The sequence below is a fragment of the Haliotis asinina genome, chromosome 5 (assembly GCF_037392515.1).
Source record: "Haliotis asinina isolate JCU_RB_2024 chromosome 5, JCU_Hal_asi_v2, whole genome shotgun sequence".
Taxonomy (NCBI): Eukaryota; Metazoa; Mollusca; class Gastropoda; order Lepetellida; family Haliotidae; genus Haliotis; species Haliotis asinina.
Genome location: NC_090284.1, coordinates 48,832,172 through 48,854,693, shown reverse-complemented (window position 1 = coordinate 48,854,693; position 22,522 = coordinate 48,832,172). Strand labels below are relative to the sequence as shown.

At 38.7% G+C, this 22,522-nt stretch overlaps 1 protein-coding gene and 1 long non-coding RNA gene across 2 annotated transcripts in view; one reads left to right on the top strand and one right to left on the bottom strand.

Moving 5' to 3' along the window:
* LOC137284682 (G protein-activated inward rectifier potassium channel 3-like) overlaps positions 1–7,566 on the bottom strand; it is a 237,058-nt gene extending 229,492 nt beyond the window's left edge. The window contains exon 1 of the mRNA XM_067816590.1: positions 7,496–7,566. The gene's annotated coding sequence lies outside the window, so the exon portion shown is untranslated. The remainder of the gene's footprint in view (positions 1–7,495) is intronic.
* A 6,012-nt stretch (positions 7,567–13,578) lies between these two features.
* LOC137283727 (uncharacterized) lies at positions 13,579–22,522 on the top strand. Its single transcript, XR_010956874.1, has 10 exons — positions 13,579–13,735; positions 15,105–15,145; positions 15,721–15,821; positions 16,465–16,557; positions 16,833–16,869; positions 17,947–17,999; positions 18,392–18,435; positions 19,019–19,050; positions 21,636–21,685; positions 22,066–22,522. It is a non-coding gene; the product is annotated as an uncharacterized lncRNA (long non-coding RNA).

Here is a 22,522-nt window from a genome sequence, read left to right as displayed (position 1 = left end):
ATGCAGGTACTTGCACTTAAAAAATAAACCCCACCCCCAGTCTAGTGAATCATCTTGTTTAAAGCGAGTACATTCACATATTCAACTATGTCTTTCATCAAAAGCAGGAATCAATAGTTACAAACTATTGAAAAGTTGAAAAACTATTGATGGCGTTCTGAAATGCATTAACAATCTAGCTAAGTGATGGAGATGTACTTGTCACTAACTATTGAAACCTATAATTTTTTTAAATGTTGAGAGAAACAATACAAAAAATATACAAATGCAAATTTAAAATTTCCCCTAATTTCAGGACTAATCGTCAGTCAGAAAATTTGATGCCTAGGTATTTCCATGACAGTACCGGTATATAAAATCTTTAGAAGTGAGTGCATGAGTTAAAGTTTTATGCCACTTTCTGTAATATTCCAGGAATATCACAACACAGGGGTAAGGGGGTGGGGGGCCTTCATACATTGTTCCCAAGAAGGAAATCAAACCCTGATCTTCAGTACATCCAGCAAATGCTGAAACCACTTGGCTACTCCATCGCCCCCTAAAATCCTGAGGACCTAAAGTTGAATCTGCAATTTTCCAGTATTATAAGAACATGAAGAGGATTCCTGGTTGAACAGAATGAAACTCTCTGGAACACAATAATGATCATTTATAAGAAGTGATTGAGAGAAAATTACTACTGTTTTGGTCAATGTAGCAAGAGCGTGCAGACAATAACAATGTCTTGAAATATGCAATGGCATTTGTGGCCATTTTATCTAGTAAATGGAAAATGTTTCTCACAAGAGTATTGCAACCACTTGACAAATTCCCACACATGTTCAACGGCTTTCATAACAACTGGAAACATAAACTTGTTTAGCAACTCATTGAGGTTTTAAACGCTGCTTTAGGCAATTTCCAGCTACATCATAGGAATGTGTTTCACACAAGCACCCATGAAAGGAATCAAACCTGCGTTTTTTGTGCAATGACTGAATGCTTTAACCACTGGGCTATCCCACTGCCACACAGTTTGAGAGATTTATGATGTACAATATGTGAAGCCCATTTCTGGGGTCTCATACTCAGGGTTGCCCCAAGACACTTATATTTGGGGGTCAGACTGACCCTCCCAGTTTTGGGTGAGGAGTCAAAACAATAACTCTGGGGTCAAACAATTTCCAAAGATAATCGATTTTCAACTAATAATTTCTTGATCTTTCAGGTATGTGCTTCTAAGTCTGAAATCAAAAGGATTATGATGCATACTTTTGGATACATTTGAAAACAGAAATTTAGTTTCATTTATTACAATAGCATAAAATTGTGTGGTTTTGATTAGTGATTTGATTGCATCAGAAGCAATGCAGTGTTTGTATTTTATACATTTCTTCACTTTACACTGCCTCATATATGCAGGTTTTCCGTGTCAAAGGAAACCCTGCCGCACTGCAATATTGCTGGAATATTGCGAAAAGCAGTGTAGAACTATTCTCACTCACAGACTCCAGAACTGTATCATGGCAATAAGATATTGTTAGCTCATGTATGATAAACGAAGACTTAACAAAGCTGCATCATTAAGACGCCCAAAGAGACAATGGATGAGAATCAAGTTCCACTTAACATTGATCAATATATCTAAATTCAGCTTATGTAAATATTTATGAAGATAAGCACAAAAAACAGATTTCAGCAAGATGCTGCACACTTTGTCATCTGCTGCCTTCAATCTAATCTGTCTGGAGTGGAAAATTCATCAAAACCTGTCTGCAATAGTCTGCATGAAGAGTCAGCTAGCAATTATCCCACAGCAAAGCCAGCTTAAGTCTCTATATTTAACTTCTTCCCTCTCGGACTATAGAATTACAGGTCTGCCTTGAGGAGAGAACTCCACCACATCGGTGTCGAAGACGACAAACCCACCTGACTCCGTATCCAACAATTCTTTGCCAACGCTTGGTCATGCAATTAGAAGTTTATTCCGGAGCTCATCTGCTAGAAAGTCATGTCAAAGGTCAAGAGAGCTCAACAAATGCTGCAGGAAAGAGGAATTATCGAACCATGACTTTGGAATCGCATTAAGCAGACTTAAATCCATTAAAATAATTATTTTTGCTACTTCTTGTCAAGTGCCAATAAAACAGTTTTAGAAACTAAGAAAACCTTGCACGTTAATCACATTTTTCTTTGATCCCAGATACGTTTGACACTAAACATTCTGGCAGCTGGTCGTGGCAGTGTCCAGATCAGGTAAACCTATAGTCTGTAGCACGAACAAGAATCTTGGTATCAAATCAAAACACACGATCAGCCAAAGCCAAGCCAAGCCACTCCTCACCTGAATCACATTTCAATTAACTCTCATATCAGTCCTGATCCACAAAGAGATTGTATTATTTGAAAGTAATAAGTTAATGATAAACTGTTGGTTTATGACAGTCATGGCACCCCTAACACCGTGGAATGGTCTGCAGGGTAACACAGAAGTAATAACATAACATGCCTTTATTTCATGTCGTCCAACACAAAACTGGGATATGCAGGTGTGTTTTGAAAGTTGTTTTTGTTCAAATGTAAATGACTGATTTATCTTCCAGGAAACAAAGGCAAATGAAATATACACAGACATGACAAAAGTTAGGGGTGACTCAGGAAAAATAAGAAATATGGTTTACAACTTATGTTTGTGGAAGCACCAATAACTGAGTTAAAGTCTCTTATCTCAGGAATACACAATAACTACAACATTGTGGGACACCAATAATGGGTATCACACACTGTTGGTGTAGGGAATAGAACCCAGGTTTTAGGTGAGATCACCTACCACCTTAACCAACTGGCTACACTTCCACTTTCAGCATGTTCAGTGAACAATAGCACACAGGTGATGTTACAGCAATATTCAAGGCAGGGGACCATTAACATTAGACTGACACACTGATAGAACAGAAATCAGTTTAAGTTTAATTTTATGCCACTTTTAGCAATATTCCAGCAATATCAAGACTGGGAACACCAGAAACGGACTTCACACAATGTACACAAGTGGAAAAACAAACTCAGGCTTCTGACCTGATGAGCGAACACTTTCATCACTGAGCTACCCCACCGGCCCTAACTGAAGTAATGTCAAATAATGTGGAGTCAAACCCAGCTCTCTGAGGGCATTTTCACCTTAAGTTTTCCTTACCATATTAAGCTGATATTCCGATAAAACTGGAAGAAAGATTCAAAGTAATCACTCACCCACCCACATGCCCCAGACACTCTGTCTTTCCTCTCTCTCTCACACCTCCTCCAAATCTAGTCATGCTATTAAGGTCCACGCTATTGTTGCACAACGCAACCTTTGCGCTAAGGTGATTGTAACTCCCATACCTCAACACTGACTTATGACAGTCGTAGTACTATGGCTGATTTGTACAACAGCACCACGGAGAATACAGTTCCCATTTGTTCACGACATCTGATATCAGGCACACTGACACATCTTGATGCCATCATTAGTGTTTTTAATGTGTGAACCAGTCAGACATAACAAATCATAAACTGGCAGTAACATTCTAAATACATGTGTGTGACCCCTGTTCAGTACAGGCAGACATCTCCACTGCGCAGTTCAACACCACACTTACTGATAAAGGGAGAAGGAACCAAAGTGTTTCCTCTACTTGGATGACCTCAGCTGCAGCAGCCTCAGTCTCTGCAACATTACAACTTTGGATCTGCCCTGACACCTGTTGTGGGGTTATTGAGGACTTCTACCTGAAAGGTGTGGTCATACACATGACTGGTATGGTGGGTCATACTGGTGACCAGTGTGGTCATACTGGTGACCAGTGTGGTCACACTGGTGACTGGTGTGGTGGGTGTTACAGGTGACCAGTGTCGTCAGGCTGGTGACGGGCGTGGTCATACAGGTGAGCGGTGTGGGTAATACAGGTGGCAGGTGTGGTAATATCGGTGACTAGTGTGGCCATACAAGTGACAGGTGTGGTCATAGAGGTGAGTGGTGTAGGTAATACAGGTGGCAGGTGTGGTCATACAGGTGATGACAGACAACTGGTGTCATTGATCAAAACTGAACCAGCCTTCTTCCAGCAGTTATCCTAATTCTTGACACATTCCTTAGGCCGCATGGACAATATCTATCTTTGCAGATGCTGTGGCATCTATGATTTATATAATCAGGACAAAAATCAAAGTCCTTCCAAGAATGGCCTTCCACTCTTGTGAGCTAAGAAACTAACCTTAATATGAAATAATACACAAGATGATCACAGTTGTTTTGTTTTTGATCATCCTTTTCATATGAACACATACAAGCTTTAAAATAACCATTTTTTCTCAGAGCTGCCATTTGTCACTCGATAGCTAACCAAGGTCTGTTTGTCTCATGTTAACAAGAATAAGGTCAGGAAGTTCAGAGCTGTCCTTATCTTATCACCAATCAAGAAACATTTCATGTTGCCCTACATCCTTGCAATCTGAACATCAAGTGCCTCCATTGCCTAGAAATCTGAAGGTCACAACAAACAGAATTTCAAACATAATCAGTCACCATATGCTTCAGACAACCGCAAACACCTCTGTGAGGATTGATCATGTTTGTTAACTTCATCAGACACATAAACTACAGATATGTCAATTCAGTCATAAGCTGTTGCAAAACTTAGTCTTTTTTGGCCAGAATTATTAACTTGACATTCAATTTTTACATTGGATAAAAATATATATATATCTGGGTACATTCCTCGAGCAGTAATAGTATTAGGCATACTACACAGGGCCCTTATTCTCAAAATGTTCGTAGCCCTAAGAAGTCTTAACTTTGATCATAGCCAGTGTGTTTAGAATGGGCTTAAAATGTTCGTAGGGCTTTATAGTAAGTGATACTGAGGAAGACGTGGTTGAAATTTATTGTGTATGGTACATATGCTATTTGATAATATAATTTTTTAAAGTTCATCTATTTTTACTTTTACCATAGTTCCTTTTTTTGTGTTGTTCTTTCGTAACAAATACAATCACCAGCACAGATTTACCTTGATTACTTATTCTGAAGTTCCAAAGACTTTTACTGTAGGATGCATGGTGAATGTCAAATGCATACACTACTCAATCACAGGTTGCATAAGACTGCAGATGCTCAGATGTCTTCAGTTAAAAATAGTTCAACAACTGAAATGAATCTACTGTATTTACTGAATTGAAAATCCTGGATTGTATATGAATAATAATTGAAAGTAGATGTAATAAAATACTCCTGATGTGCATGCATGTTTCAGACAAATGCTGCGATTTAGTCCACTTAATTTATTTGCCACGCATAACTTATTTAAAAATACAATTCAGAGTCGTCAGGTTCATGAGTATTACCTACATCACTGAACATGAAGTAGCGCTGACTTCTGTATCATACTGCCATGATGTTATCAACATTCAACTTCAGTGTTACAACACTGAGACATGATCAGCTTGATCACAAGATAATGTTCATTTTTCACAATTGCAGAATATGTTTTACGTCAGTAACACAGAGAAGTGCCTGTGTTATGATCAAACCAGTGTTTACAATACTTTAATTTGCATGGGGGTCATCAGGCCCTGTTGCTGCTTAAAATCTACAAAAAACTATATAGGCTACACTGGTCAGTGATTAACAGTTTCTACAAAATCAGTTGGTGAATCCTATGAGAGAGACATTCTTGTTTGTTAAAGGCTGGTGTTAACATTCCTATGCATGAAACACTAAAATACCAGGAAGTGGAACTAAGTGATAGATCATGGATGATTCCAAAACGTAAATATTGAAGGAAAAGAAACAAGAAAAGCAAGCAAAAAATTCCAGTTATGGGAAAGATTCCAGTTATGAAAATGACAGATAATTTACTGAAGCCCGAGTGAAGGCCACAAGGGCCTGGAGATCTTTGAAACTGCAGTAACAACCGGTGCTAGGCCTCCAGGCGATGATTATTTCTAATGCTTGGTCAAACATGCTGTTTTTATATGACTATCAGATCAAACATTTAAACAATTCACGTCTTATGTTTCTTTGAACTGAAATTTTACTTGAGGTAAAATATGTTATAAGCCTTAAGATCTGAAAATTGACAAACATTTTGGAAAATCAGTGACTCATAGTACAATTGTTAACATTGAAAAACATTTTAAAATATTCAGCGTTTCATGGCATGATTTTTCAGCGTAACCGCATTACTTCTTCAATACTAGCATTTGATTGGGAAGATGAAAGATGAAGTCATTTCTATATCAATCTCAACCATACAGCATTATAGCTCACTACAGGTGGTTAAATAAATGTCATTTCCGACTAGAAGACCTTTTCCCATAATCTTGACATTTCACATCAGACTGAGTATGAGAAAAACAGAATACTTTTCAAAGAGTGAGTGGGTGAGTTTAGTTTTACGTCGCACTCTGCAATATTCCAGCTTATGGCGGCGGTCTATAAATAATCGAGTCTGGACCAGACAACCCAGTGATCAACAACATGAGCATCGATCTGCACAGTTGGGAACCGATGACATGTGTCAACCAAGTCAGACAGCCTGACCACCCGATCCCGTTAGTCGCCTCTTATGACACGCACTTTTCAAAGAACAACAGACACTATCAGTCATTGCAATTCAAAACATTCTGTAAATAAGATCTACTAAATAGTCATAAACTTGCCACACTTCTCAAACTGACAGGTTTTTCACAAGTGGTAGATGAGAGAAAGGTTATTCTCTACTCCATATATACAGATCATAAAAACACAACACTCAAGTGCTGTACCTACCTGGTAAGGTTTTAATGACCATGTGCTTGACCACATGAAGAGTCCTTACGAAAGATTTACCATTCTTAGTCAGCACCTTGAAGGTGTGACGTGTCATGTTGTCAAAGGTGAAAACCAAAACCCATTGTGAGATGACCCACAGGTAAGACTTCAGCCTGTATCCACCCTTAAATTTCATTTAAGTCAAATCATATAACCTGAATATATAATCCTCATATGATAAAAATGACTTTGTAACATGTTCCTTTTCATCATATCATACTGAAACACATATCCTACTTATAAAAACGACACTCTAAGAATTTAATTCACCATGTTAAAATTTTGGAGGGGTACGGGCGGAAGTCTTTCCCAATTCTAACCTAGCCCTAAACCCTTGAAAAATGCTAGCTGATAAATTTAATAATTTCAAGCGAGGATTGCGGGTCGGAACTCTTACCCTATTAGGGACAATTGTCACCTAAGACCTGTTGACGCCAAAGATAAAAGGTTGAACAATGTGAACGTTACAAACTAAACACACGCGCTGTCATTGGCTAGACGAAGACTTGACTTCTTGGAGAGAGCACTTTGGCACATCACAAGCCAAATCGACATAAATACAGAACCACTTTCAGCAAAACGCAGTAATTCGTCCTGCCAACGCAGTTGATGCCATATCCCACAAATGTTGGATCAAAATTCCCGCAGAAGAAACTGGCTTACCTTCCGTGACTTGATATCACCTGTGTAACTTTCACGTGACGATAGATACCGGAAGTCACACAAGACTCTCTCTGATGCCCGCTTGGTGGCAGGGGTATCTGTTTGTGTTCGCGGTGACTGACGGGACACCTTTCTGGGTACGGCATGTATCCTTGTAATTGATTTATATCGTGTTTTTTTTAATATAAATAACGATTTTCGAAGGTACTCTTACATTATATGTAAGAGTTCTTTCAGAATTCTGCTACGTGGTTAACTTCAGACCTCTTTACAAAAGAATTTGGAAAATGGTTCAAAATTGTAAATGAAGCAATTATACATTTACTTAAGGTTCCGGATTCCACTCTTTTTCTTAATATATGGGGTTCGTTCTTTCATCAAAACCATCCGTTAGTAAGTAATGGGGGGTAATTGGAATAAGAAGAGTCTATAACATTGTGCATCACTTACTTGACAACCGTGTTAATATCTGCTCCGAAAGGTCCAGTTTATCGCAATAAAGAAGTTGTCGATCCATACAGTTTGTAACTCTCTTTTTGTTTGGGGGACAAATTCAGCAATTAAGGTATATGTTTTGCAATTTAGATACCGGTAGCTTATGCGATATTCAGTTTCTCCAGTGAGTTAGTCGGCGTTAAACAATATACCAACCAATCAGTGTTTTGTAGTGTTTTGTAGTGACACTTACACTCTTCAAAAAACAGAAACGCATTGGTGATTTTTTGAGAATATTGCACTCATGTAATGCTACGGCAACAAAATCATACAAATATACCATTTGTATCCCAAATATCTCTCTCTCTCTCTCTCTCTCTCTCCCTCCCTCTCTCTCTCTCTCTCTCTCTCACTCTCATCACCATCCCTCACCCCAACCCCTTCTTTTAGAAACGGTTGAAGGGATATTCACCAAACCGAAGTAAACATGCAAAGCAAAATGCACGTGCGCGTGCAATTAACCGGAAGTGAGTGCGGAACCGAACATTAAGAGAAGGCAAACGTTGTGTTTAATTTTATCATTCGTTTTTGCTTGAAAAAGGGGAAATCATCATGGCACCAATCAGGGGTCGCCTTGAAGCTGGGAGTCGCATCCTACAGCTGCCCGACATGTCATCAGAGCAGTGTATCTCGTTTTTGAGATGGTTTCCTGCAGACCAATTCCGCCCCAGATCAAGAATTACCACCCAACCCCAAGACCGCTACATCCGGGTTGCTCGCTTGTTATCGCCTTGAGAGACTGCACAACGCATCCCTGATCCGAGACTTGCTGCCAATGGTGGCCAAACAAATTACTAACTTTAAGCCATCATGCTGACTCGAATAAACAGAAACGCAACAATAAAGGCTGCTGTTGTGTTGGCGAACCTTTTACCATTGACATTACATGAAATAATTGCTCTTAAGCTAACACATTAAATTCTTCTAAAACGGCTTATGCGTTTATTTCTTTAATATATTGAATAGCGTATTTTGAAGAATAGTGCGTGAGATATTAAAATGTCTTTTTAGAAAAAATAGGGCAAGTGGAACAATGAGAAATTCATTGATTTAACTAAAACATTTAGATGATTGTCCTCGACGCTGAAAAGTCAGGGAAAATGTGATGTTATCGATCAAACAGATTACGCACAGGGCATTGAACGAAATATTATTCGTTCAATCGCTTAGAACGTAAATGATGTAATTCGTAATTTAAAGGACATCCTTTTTTATCCCCAAAACTTGGTCCTGAGAATAAATTAAATATTTTGCTTCATTCATGCCTTTCAGTTTCGAATGAAAACTAGTTTTGTTACGGAAATTTGATAATGAAGACTAGTTTTGTTACGGAAATTTGATAGCAAATTTCAAAGTATGTTTTGCCCATTTTTGTTTGCAACTTGATATTTAGATTACCCAGAATCAGCAGATATTATTTTTTACATGTGTAAACAAAAAATAATATATAATACATATCTGACCTAATTGTGTTCACTCGCCGTTATGTGTTTGCAGATGGTTCACGATCAAGCTGTTATTCAAATCCAGCGTTTCCGTACCATAATTGTTATACATCAGCAAGTGCTCAGCGATACTCAGGGTTTGTGTAGAAATATCCATTTTCTCCGAAAGACCACAGACAGTGGGGTGTCCTTGTGGTTAAGGCGTTCGCTCTTCACTAAGCCCTTAGCAATATTCCAGCAATATCAAGGCAGGGAACATCAGAAATTGGCTTCACACATTACAAGTACGGAATCGAACCCCAGTATTCAGCGTTAACGAGCGAAGGCTTATCCTCTAAGCTACACCACCGCCCCACAACTGTGGCGGTATGCATTTCATGTCTATAGGTCAAATAACATTATCATAAATTCTCATCTTATTGTAGGAATAATGCTAAAGGCGCCTTAAAAACTAAATCACTCACTCCCAATTATTACAGTACGTAATTGTTATTCTCATAATGGTCGTCGTACAGGCGGCCATTAGTACGAAGTCGTATCATATTTGTTCGCGTTGTTTCAACACGCCGTTGATGCATGCAAGCACCAGTGTCAGCTCAAAAATACATAACGGCTATGTTGGACCACAGTAGTAGGAAACGTTCAACTAATTAGGATGGGTATTTAAGTATCACGTTCGTACTATTTGTTCACGTGAGAGAAAATTAAGGAACAATTGATATGACATGTCAGAAATCAATCAACGTAGATAGTGACATAATACGCGCACAAATATATTTGATAAAAATGTAACCATCCTTGAGAAACAATATCAATAAAAATATTCCTCAGGTGGGATGTAACAGTCACAGTTGCGCTCTTATTACACGCTTGTTAACCTCACTATGTAATCGCTTTTCACGTCATGGCCTGCATGGGGATTATTCCGAATGCATTTGAGAAGCCAGAAATAGGCATCCTGGTTCCCGGGCCTCTCATTAAAATAGAGAAGGAATCTATATCAATGAGAGACCCGGGAACCAGGATGAGAAAGTCAGTCATGCCAATTGAATCAGAAGAGTTAAGTCGTCGGACTTGGGATGAGGTTAATGTTTGAGATGAGATTATGTGAGTGTTGACATCGCGATCACGACGTGTGTGAGCAAATCATGCTTTTCTTTTGCATTCCACTTCCAAACTGCCCTTCAAAGATTTGTGCGTGAGTTTAGTTTTACGCCACGTTTACGCCTGAAATTGCATCACACATACGGGGAATCGAACCTGGGTCTCGTCATCGTGCCAAGTGGACGCTTAAACCACTTTTCAACCAGAGCGCATCTGTGAATCAATATGTGTGTGGCTCTTTGAACTTGTGTGAGTGAGTTTAGTTTTACCCTACACTCAGCAATATTCCAGCTATATGGCGGCGGTCTGTAAATAATCGAATCTGGACCAAACAATCCAGTGATCAACAACATGAGCATCGATTTGCGCAATTGGGAACCGATGGCATATGTCAACCAAGTCAGCGAGCCTGAACACCCAATCCCGTTAGGTGCCTCTTACGACAAGCACAGTCGCCTTTTATGGCAAACATGGGTTGCTGAAGGCCTGTTCTAACCGGGGACCTTCACAGGTCTGAACTTGTCGGGACTGTTCCTGACTGAAAATACTAACCCACTGGGCATCATCCCGCAGTTTTAAAACGGATATCCCACTCAGTATACGGACTCTGAGCCTACCAGTCGTTGTACCATTCTTCGGTGTCGAGAGCAAGGCAGAATGGCAACAAGCACCATTTAAACGTCCGGGGATCGAACCATCAACGTTTTACTCCTGGTGATACGTTCCATCAACGAGAGCATTGATTCATGCGTCGGGAAATGGTAACAGGGGTTGTGACTTGGCACCGTGCGTCATCATGCACCTACATGCATCTCTCAAGTCCTTTCTTGCGTCAAGCCTAGACTCGCTTATTTACAGACCTGAGTGATATGGATGGAAGTCTTGTTGGCTGACATTTAACATCCTTCACTCATGTCTTCACTAAGTAATTGCTGCTTGTCGATCTCGAGTTCCCACCTTGCTGATTGCTTTGTCCGCCTAATGGCATGTACCGACTCGGTACCGGAGATGCATGCTACATGCTTTCACCACCAGCATGTCGTAATGGTAATACAATCAGAAGGTATACCCTCAAGGTTGGGAGGGTTGATTTAAACACTTTACAATTTAGATTTTCGGGTTAAACAGAAATCATCGATCGTGAAATGTTCTTGGAAACAGCACCCCAAGCGATTCGCGTTCTCAAATGCTTCGTCTGAAATGGTGCTGCAAATTGTGCCATAGAAGATAGATGTGTGTTTTATTTGCACAAAAAAAATCCTTGCCAAAGTGCTCGGCGTTCATTTCGAAAACAAAATGCTAAAGGGTTATCCGTTATGGCTTGCACTGTATTGAATGTATAAAATATCATTATTGTCCCATACCATAAAGAATAGTGTGAGAGCGATGGTGTCCGAGAGATCCGCACACACGACTGGTTGGTTTGTTGTTTTACGCGTACTCGCCATATTCCAGCTATATGGCGGCGGTAATCGAGTCTGGATCAGACAGTCCAGTGTTCAACATCATGCCAAAGGCAAGGATACATCTAGATATACCCCCGGTGCAGACGATGTTGGCCTGGGTTAGTGTTACTGCATACCCTAACTACCTCTCTCCAGAATACAGACAATAAAGAGACGCCATGTGACAAGAATATCAAGGTCGGGGTTGTGAATGTTGAAACCGGTGGTATAGCAACATTCCGAATATTGCTCATCAGACTGGTCAGAACAAGACTGGTGTACTCGAGAATTGATTAATGTCTGCTTGCCCACCGCACGCTTATCGTCAGCTTTTTGAAACGGTTCATGGCAAGTTACGAGGTATTTTACGTTCACTTCTTTCAGTTATGTCATGAGCTCACTGGTTCAAAAGACTTGACACAAATCTCCCCGTGGGACTGTTTAAATCATATTTAATGGCTAGAAGGGTATGCACCTTTTATTCTGGCTGTTGATCATACTGACCCCTTCCCAGCACCGCTACGTTGGTACACAGTCTGATGTCAACCCCACCCCTACCCTCACGTGGGACAGAATGGATGACCTTCCACAACTTCGTCATCACCACTCTACTCATAAATTATGGACGGTGCCTTAATCAGATATCACTAAAGACACTTTTTATTCTGCTTTATTCTAAAATGAATACTTTAGCATTTCAGTGTCTTTCGATGTTAAAGGGTAGCCAACATTATCATTCATTGTGGTCAGGTGCGCGATTATTCTTTTGGGTCAGTTGACTGATGTCCTCTCCATTTCCATGTAATGTCAACGCGCACGCATATACACGCAAACACATGCCCTCTGTTTCAGTAAGCAATGCTTACATACTTCGTATCAAGATAAGGTATTTGTGCCATTGTAAATTGTTGGAGTCTATTTGAATACAGACGCTTTGTCCAGCAGACATAGTCTTAAGTTGGTAACATCACGCAAGGTCCAATATTTAGTTAGGAATGAGAAAGCATTCGAGCGGCCAGTACTTTAAGTAAGCATGTTTGATCAACTGTCAGATAAACAATCTCAAAACAGAGCATTCGAATCTTATGAACTATGGATGCAAGTTCCGGAACTTTATCAATGTTTCTGACGGTCCTGCAGCCACCGTTGGTGGAGTGGTTCTTTCCAGGGAACCTTCGACCCAAGAGTGAGTGAGTGAATTTAGTTAATTTTATGCCACATCCAGCAATATTCCAGCTATATGGGGGCGCTCTGAAAATAACCGTGTCTGGACTGCACAATCCAGTGATCAACATCATGAGCATAGTTCTATACAATTAGAATACGATGATATGTGTCATCCAAGTCAACGAGTCTGACCACCCGATCAAGCATGGGTAACTGAAGACCCAGTCGAATCCTGATCTTCATGGGTGTTGATAAAAAAAGCGGTTTCTTATAATGCTGAACTGCTCCCGTGCATATTTAATTTATTTAAACCGTTGTACAGCGAGTTAGTTTATATTTATTTATTTCATTTCTTCTTATTCTGAGATCTCTAAGGTGTAATAATTAATCATATTTCGTTTACGACATGGCGAAACCTTTTAGTAACGCCCGCCACCGGAAACACGTGTTTGACCAGTCGTATCGCCATTTTCAATTGCAGTGCTACTTGCTGATGGAAATGTCTCGATGGTTTTGTGTCGGTTGCAGTCCTTCGTCTTCATTTACATTGCATTTTCATGCAGACAGTTGTTACAGTGATGTTGGTGAATGAATTTTTCAGCATGCATATGGATCACTGATTATTTTACACTATTTCCTTAATTTAAGTAACACGTTGCCCTGTTGGCCGAGACATAAGCGTGACTTGAATCCGACGCCATCCTCTTCGGCAGACCTAATAAGCGATTGTTTAACACGTGCAAATTGTCGTCTGCTTATGTTAAAGTACCTGGCACTTCATATTTTATAGTATTTTTGGCTTTTTACGAAAAATATTTGACGATTTGTATCATAGGTTAGGATGGGAAACCATGGTCATAACCAATTTAGCTTTTCTCGGTGATGACAAAGATGACGAGTCTGACTTGGTTCTCACTACCTATCATGTCAGTTTTTGATGTGGTAGTATAGCGGGAAACACGTTCGAGATGACACTTGAGGCATTTGTCTGAGAGAATTCAAATTGCAGCATTTGGTCTCTGCTTTAGCGTTTATGACGTCTTCTCCGTTTTTTCTCAAAGGATTAGCAGTGAGAATTGGAAAATAACTTGTTCCTCAGCATGTAGTTTGTCATAAGATGTCACCAACAGAAATGTGATTAGACTCTTAAACTGGAAAGAGAAAGACTTTCTCTTGCCTCCACCCCTAACCCTATTTGCATGTGTTCAAAACCCCATGTCCTTCCCCACTTCATTTTGTAAGGCCCAAGCAGGACCCTTATTTTATTGTTTCTTCTAAAGTCATGACCTGAATATCTAGATATCCTTTTCTTCATGTTGAGGTTGGGGAGATACAGGTGGAAGTCTATCCTCAACCTTTTGTAGGTATGTGCTCATGATAATCATTGGATTGCCTGGTTCAGGCTCTTTGACCGATCACCAAGCTGGAATGTGTTGACTGCTGCATTTAACGCGGTTGCTTGGTTCAATTTTCTTCTGCCAACAAGCTTATTGGTCAGAGTTTCAGTTTCATTATTTACATTAAATCATCCCTTAAGTTGTGGACTATAGGGTGATTATTTGGGTTCAAGCTTCAGTAGCAGTTCTAACAAAGCTTTTGATGATGACAAAGATGACGAGTCTGATGCTTTTCTCACCATCTGCCATGCCAGTTTTTGGTTTGGGAATGTGGTAAGATTTGCTTTCAAGATGACAATTGAGGCATTTGTCTGAGAAACCTGAAGTGAACATTGATGTTTAATTTTGATGTTGCTTTGTAGCAGTAGTTTCTGAAAGGTGATATATGTGCCTAGGTTGGCTTTGCATGTCAACTCTGTATGGTGGTGTATTGACTCGGATCATGCACCATGGTTACTAATCCTGTCTATAACTTGGAAATAGTTCCATCACAAAGTTTCATTGATTTGAATGATTTCTTGATCTAAACCAGTTAAATATATTTTCCTTTTTTCAGGTGGAGGCTTGTGCAGCTTGGCATTGAACATCCAAGCAGTGGTAAGGGCTTAAATTGACAAGTACTTGATATAAGTGTAAACAAAGATGATATTAAATGTTTAATGTAAAGTTTGCAATCTTATTCTAACTTACATTTTCATTTTCTTTGACATGCAATGATGCTTTAACTGAAGTCTCCGATTTATTATGATCGACCATTACCGGATTCTGAGCATGTCACAGGTCCAAAATTGTGCCACCTCATCGGTTTTGTATTTTCCATTTTGTTATTTTAATATCAGTAGTTTTTCTGTTTGGTCAAACAGCTTGTAATGTTTTACCGTACATTCCTATTCTTGCGGGGAAGTTAACAGTCAAGCGACATTGGTCACAGAAAATCCTTTTTTGGGAGAACTTGTTTGGGCAGTGTGGGTCTTGTGAGTTTATAAGGCTTTGGTCCTGTGCCATTACTGAAGCATATGGCTTAAAATTGCTTCTCTTCGCTCAGCTGTTAATAGATGATGAGATGGTTATACAACATTTAACCTCCGTTACAGTGACAGATGTAATGTTATCGCTTAAGGCATACAACATGTATGTGTTGTATATTACTAACATCTAGTTCAACACTGCAGGATGGTGTACATGTTGATGGAGTCTATTGTGGTAACTTATCCAGCTCAGATGAGCCCTGGATAACAAGTTGAACATGTCTTGAAAAGTCAAGCTCAAAAAGGTAATACTTTATTACTAAAATGATGTAATAAACTAGGATGATTCATAATGGTTGTGTGTATCATGTAAACACCTTTTGGAGAAACCTTTTGAGGAAAACTTTAGTGTGTTGAATATTCATATTAGTAGTGTTACTTTTCTTGTCATTTACTAACAATCAAGGCATTTACGGAGATGTTTATGTCTAAAATATGGTGATTCAGGGTTGTTTCTACATAAATCAACTAGGTAGTATTTCATGGTGGATTTTATGAACAGTGAGAAAATCTGCAACACTGTGGTAGTGTTAAGAATAACTCTGAAACAAAGTGGATGGAAATACAGAGGATGTTGGATAACTGTTATCAGTGCAGGTGTCAAGTCAGTTACTAGACTGTTTTTTTACATGACATGCTGTGATGGTTTACTGAAGTCTCTGAATTGTTATGATAGACTTTTACCGGATTCTGAGCATGTCAACTAAGCCGATAACTACAGCCATGTTCACAAGATGAAACATTTAGACGTGTTAAGTATTATTGCTTGAAGCGTTCCTAGAGTCTTCTAGATGCCTCAAATACTACAGTCCAGACTGCCTGATCTAAAACTTGAGCCATTCATAGGTCAGTGCTGTCCATCTTGAAATGTTTGTTCTTTTCGGACAGGTCAAGGGCACGTACAGATGAAGATGACTTGTTGCCTAGAAATCACTTGGGACCAACAGCTTGAAGACATGGACTAGCAGGATTTTGTATCAAGTAAGCATAGTAAATTTGTTTCATAACATTTGAGCATTAACTGCTGGAAGAGAAAATCAGATACATGCAATGACGTCAATATTAATCAGAGACCGATCTTGTGCTGCCTGATAGTGTCCTTGTTCTGCGAGAGCATTGAGCTCGGACCTGTTGGCCGCAAGACAAATGTCGATGACAGCCAATTATATAGTGTGAGCTTCTGAGCATGTCTGCCTATGTTTTGGTGTGTTGTGGTTAGATAGCCTCTTATTGGTCATATATTCCTTTTCTTTCAGGGTGGTGCCTTGAATGACTTTCATCAAGTGAAAATATGTAAGTATCCTTTACTTTATCATTGTCTTTCACTTTATTTCCCTCGCATGGTTAGATCTTGACCTTTTCAGAGGTTAATATCTGCGTTCTTATGAACGCACCACCATTTCTCTCTATTACCACTCCTAAACACAATTTATGATGCACAACACAATAGCAGGGTCCCATTCTTGATTTTGACATTTTTTCAAGAAGGTTGAGAAATCACTTGGCACTTTAATTTTGACACTCCTCTTGCATCACACATTTCTTAGTGTTTGTCTAGTTGATTGTTTTAAAATGAAAATCGTATACATGCAAATTACATGCCATACACTAATCATCCTTCAAAAAGGACTACATTCCAAATAACTATGGTTGTATGGAAGTGCAAATGGTGATACACTCCCCAAAAATTCAATAATATATCAACACTGACTGCGATAAATCTAAGTATTTTCAATCATAAATAAGAAAATAAAGATCCCCCCCTACTTTCTTTGAGGAGTATAAAACTTCATGATTTGCTTTTCGATCAGTGACAGTGTCCAGACATGAAGTATTGATTTTTGATTTGACATCTATCACAAATCATGAATATGCTTCTGATGTTTCATGCCAAAAAAATTATTCAATTTGTCAAGGGTTCTTGTTTTTGTATCCAGTATAAATTCTTGTATGGAATGTCTTCGCTCTAACCATGCTAGTTGGAGTCATTTGACATAGAGCTCAACTTTATTTGGTCAGTGGTGTTCATGGGATGGTCATTGCTTCGTCCCACGTAGGCCTGTATTGCCTAGAATTCTGTGAATGTTGCTGACTAGGGTAATGCTGGCTGGACATTAGGTGATATAGCCTGATCAAGGGCCCATTCCTTGTCATGCCACATGCAGTGATGAGAAAAATGTACGAGAACACTAGTTGTGTGTAGTGGATCTTTGTTCTGCATATTGCATTGAGCTTGGATTTCACTGTTCCAACTCTGGGTTCATTGAAGATTTCTGTTTACAGTGAGCTATAGATCTGAGCATGTATTTGTTTTAAACATAGCTGGAAAAGATTAAAGGAAGTTTATTATGAACTGGTTTGTTTTCATAGGTGTGGGAGAATTGTCTATCCATGAGTCCCCTGAACGAAGGAAGAAACAAAAGGTAAACATTTTAAAAAGGATCCTAAATTCAAAATGGATGAAGTGAGTAAAGATGTTTTCCATGTGGATGGATCACACCCTCAATGTATCCCTTGTTAAAGAAAAAATACTCTTGCTTGCTAGATAAAAAGGACCAACATGACAAATGAAAATCTGAATCTAAGAACTTCCATGCCATGATGTGAGTGTTGCCTGACAGATGAAGCAAACAGATGGCCCTGGTGTTCTGTTTTCGAGCATTGAACTTAAGGGGAACCACCTGTGCAGCATCTAGAATGAAGGTATGAAGCCCACATGTTGGCTGTCATACAGTTGAGCATCTGAGCATGGTGAAGTCCATACACAATTGTTTATGATAAACGTATTGTGTACATTTTGTGGGTATTTTCACAGGTGCAGATCTTCAGTTGCTGTTAAAGTTCTGAGAATAGGAAAAGGTATGTGAATGTGCAACACATGCAGAGATATCTGCTTAGTTCAAACGTTAGTACTGTGCCAACAATATGATGTGACTTCAAAATGGTTCCATGGTGAAACTGATAGAAATTGGCTTTTACCAGATAAAATGTTGAGGGCAGCTGGCTTCTCTGTTTGGTCATGCTATTGCAGAGCACATTTATATGACTCACAGAATGCAGGGATGATGCTTTTTAGCCTGATCCTGATGATGGTTCATGTATTAGCTTCTGAGCACTCTGATAATGTTCTTGTCGTATAAATGGTGTGAGAGCTCATGTCTGTAACAATCAGATTTGATTGCCATGAAACTATAAAACATTTCATTCTCTTATTCAACTGCAATAATGCTTGAATACTGCAGAATGGAACATTGAACAAAAGACGTCCTTCACTGTTGGTCTTGGTGAACATTTTACAAAAGACGTCCTTCACTGTTGGTCTTGGTGAACATTTTACAAAAGACGTCCTTCACTGTTGGTCTTGGTGAACATTGAACAAAAGACATAAGTCACTGCTGGTCTTGGTGTCAAGGGGTAAGAGTTCTTAATTTGCATGTTTCAGGCACTCTTGGCCAACACATCAGAATCCACATGGTGAGTCTTTTGTAGATACCGACAGTTGTAGCATTTTATGGTATTGTACTAAGCACATTTGTGATGATACTTTGTGCAGGCTAGAGTTTCGGACAATGATTGAATTCATTGAATGAGGCTAATGCATACCTGAAATGTGCTGCGGAATCAACATTCGCAAAATTGCTTGAACATCTATGTAACGCATTCAAGCTTTTGTGGTGACTGAAGCTAAGCACCTCTGAACTATTAAAACTAAAACTTCTAAATGTGTTTTTACTGGGATGATCAAGGAAAAAACACTAAATATGGTATCTGAATAACGTTATACATTCCATCTACAGTAGAATACTTTTATAACGAACACGGATATAACGAACTGACGGCTATAGCAAACTGTTCATATAAAAAAGTCGTGAATAACGAATTCTCTATAACAAACTTGCCGGCTATAGCGAACTGATTTGCAAACCCCGTGCGTCCCAGGTAACACTAATTATCGGTGTGAATAACGAACTGAGTGTACTCGGTGTCATTGCCAGTTTGCGGTGCTCACTTTGAAATCCTCGACAGTTCCAGTTAACACTAATTAATGGTGTGAATAGTCAATTGAGCAAATTCAATCAGTGTCAATTAGCTCCACTCACTTTGAAATCTGACCAATAAGTTAGACGTCAATGGCTAACAATTTTGTGTACAAAACACACTCCAGTTTTTACACCCATGTGAAGTTGTAGTTTGCATTATTTACCAATCAGATTGCTGGAGGCCGTACAGCCCGTCGCTGACGATCAAGTTTTGTATACTTCTGGCACAGCAACTTGGTCTTTGGCGATTTAATAGTAAACACGTGCATACCCTCAAAAGGCCTGTGTATATGCCTCCCAGACACATCAGAAATGTGGACAGAAGCTTTTGATACTCGTGAGACTTTTAAAATACGATATATTCAATGGTGAGTGCATAGTGACGAGTGACCTGTGTAAGATTACTGACTTTGTAGTGAAAAGAACGTAATATGAATGAATGAATGTTCGAATAAACTGAGTGGGAATGTGTTGTACTGTATAGTGTGTTTTACTGTTCTTTCAATGGATTTTCGTGAATAGTGAACTATGGATATTACGAACTAATTTCAGTGATCCCATGTAGTTCATTATAAAAGTATTTTACTCTATATATATTGAGATGCATAGTCGCCAGTTTTAGAAATGTGGCTCACTGCTGAACTATCCACTAGATATACCCTCTTTGTGTAGAAAGTCATGCATTCGGGTACAAGTGTAGGGAATTTATCTCTAAAACCATAATATATTGTCAATGTCTTATGTCGATCAATTATCGGCAAATGATCGACTACAAGTATGGATTTATGAACACAACTGAGATGACTGCTTCACGATTGCTTGTATGAAAGATATTTTATATGACACAGGATGTAACCGATTCTTCTTTACAAATGGTTTAATAAACACTTTGACAAAAGGATATTGTAAATCTGGAATACTTGACAACTAATATGAAGTTGGAACACTATTTGTCCAGTTGAGTGATGTCAATTATTTGTGAGCAAAACATTCAACTAAAGATTTGTGTCCAATTAAATTACTCGTTTTTGTCAAGTGCTATATGTTCAGGAGTGTTTGTTTTTGAACCACGTTATCGTAACATACTACATTTGTGAAACATTAATCAATGCTTGCATATTCAAACATAATAAAACATGTATATGTACCACTCTAAATCAGTATTATGCTTCAAACCCCTACACTAACAAAAGACAAGCTATGATTAGACTTGACTTCCTGGATTATGGCTGCAATTGTGAGCCTACCTGAATGTATTTACAAATCTTGCATGTACACCAATCGTTTGTTATTCATGAAGATAGTATACAGTGTTATCTTTTGAATTTTTTTCAATCAGTTGTCTGAGTGTCACAATCAGTTATTTCGATGGTAGCACCACTATCATGTAGAATGTAATGTTTTCCCACAAATTGTTGCAATGGATCAACATTAAATGACAGTTCTCTCTTCTGACTCTGCAGTTCTATTGGGATAAAGACGTTCCTTTGAATCAATTCATTTTGCAAGTAATTTTAGATGCTTTAAGAAGTAGTGATAATGGCACATTCGTGATGATACTTTGTGCAGGCTAGAGTTTCAGACAATGATTGAATTCATTGAGTGAGGCTAATGCATACCTGAAATGTGCTTTGAATTCAAACTTAAAGAATATTGCTTGTTTCATATTGATGTTATTTAATCTGTATATGAACATTCATGTAACACGACCAAGCTTTCATCGCAATGTGCAAACACCATGTTAGACATTGGACGTCCCCAGGTGCTAAGCTAGTAAAACTTCGAAAGATATGCTCACTGTGATACCCGAGGAAAATAAATAAATATGGTATATCAATAAGCTGTTGGAAATTCCTTGTATTGTTGAGATGTATGGACGCTTGTGTCTGGGGAATATCTCCCTGCTGTACTATCCTCACAATGTACTGTATGTAGAAAGACATGCATTCATGTCGAGTGTGACAAGTTTTCCCACAAAGTGTAATGTACCAACATTAGTTGTCAATTTTCTTTTTTCAGACTCAGCAATTCTATTGGAATGAAGTCAGTCCATTGAATTAATTCATTTGGTAAGTAATTTTACAACCTGATAAAAGTGGTAATGGCATATTTGTGATGATACTTTGTGCGGGCTAGAGTTTCGGACAATGATTGAATTCATTGAATGAGGCTAATGCATACCTGAAATGTCTTTTATATGTGTCTTAATTCAGCTTCTTAATTAGTTCTGGCTTTATTCTGATCATTTAGGATGGTCATCACTTCCCACGTGTTGATACATGCTCATCTTCACTGGATTGTCTGGTGCAACCTCGCATTAGACTGCCATATGAATGGATTAATGCTCGGTGCCACTTTTCATTTAGTGCTAAGTATTAAAGTAGATTTACTTTCTGAATGTACAAAATGTATTTTGTTAGTTGAAGGAACAAAATTGTTTTTCTTGCAGACTTCAGCAACAGAACCTGTTTCCTGGTTGCATGAGAAGTGAGTAGATAAAAATCAATGAAAATGTCAGAACTAGTTGACGTCCACATTGTGTTTTTATGTACTAAATGTATTTTGTAAATGAAGTTGGTAGTATGTTTGTGGTACCACTAGTTGTTGTGATGTCTATCCCCCCAAAAAATGGAGAAGCTACAAGTGATTATTTAATTACAATTTTAAAAAGACAACCCTACCTGATCAACCTTAAACTCAAAATCCATCTCCCTTCTGTCTCGAAACTGATCTCTAAATCATGACCACGATGGAAAATTTCACCACAAACACCTAAGTTCTCGGTTTATTTGATAAACAGCAATGAGATCTTTGTCAATGGCGTTAGTGTGTCACCAACCTTATGGTGCTGTCTAGAGCTGCCGATAATAAATTGTCGAAATAAAAATTTGCTGTCATTTTATTTA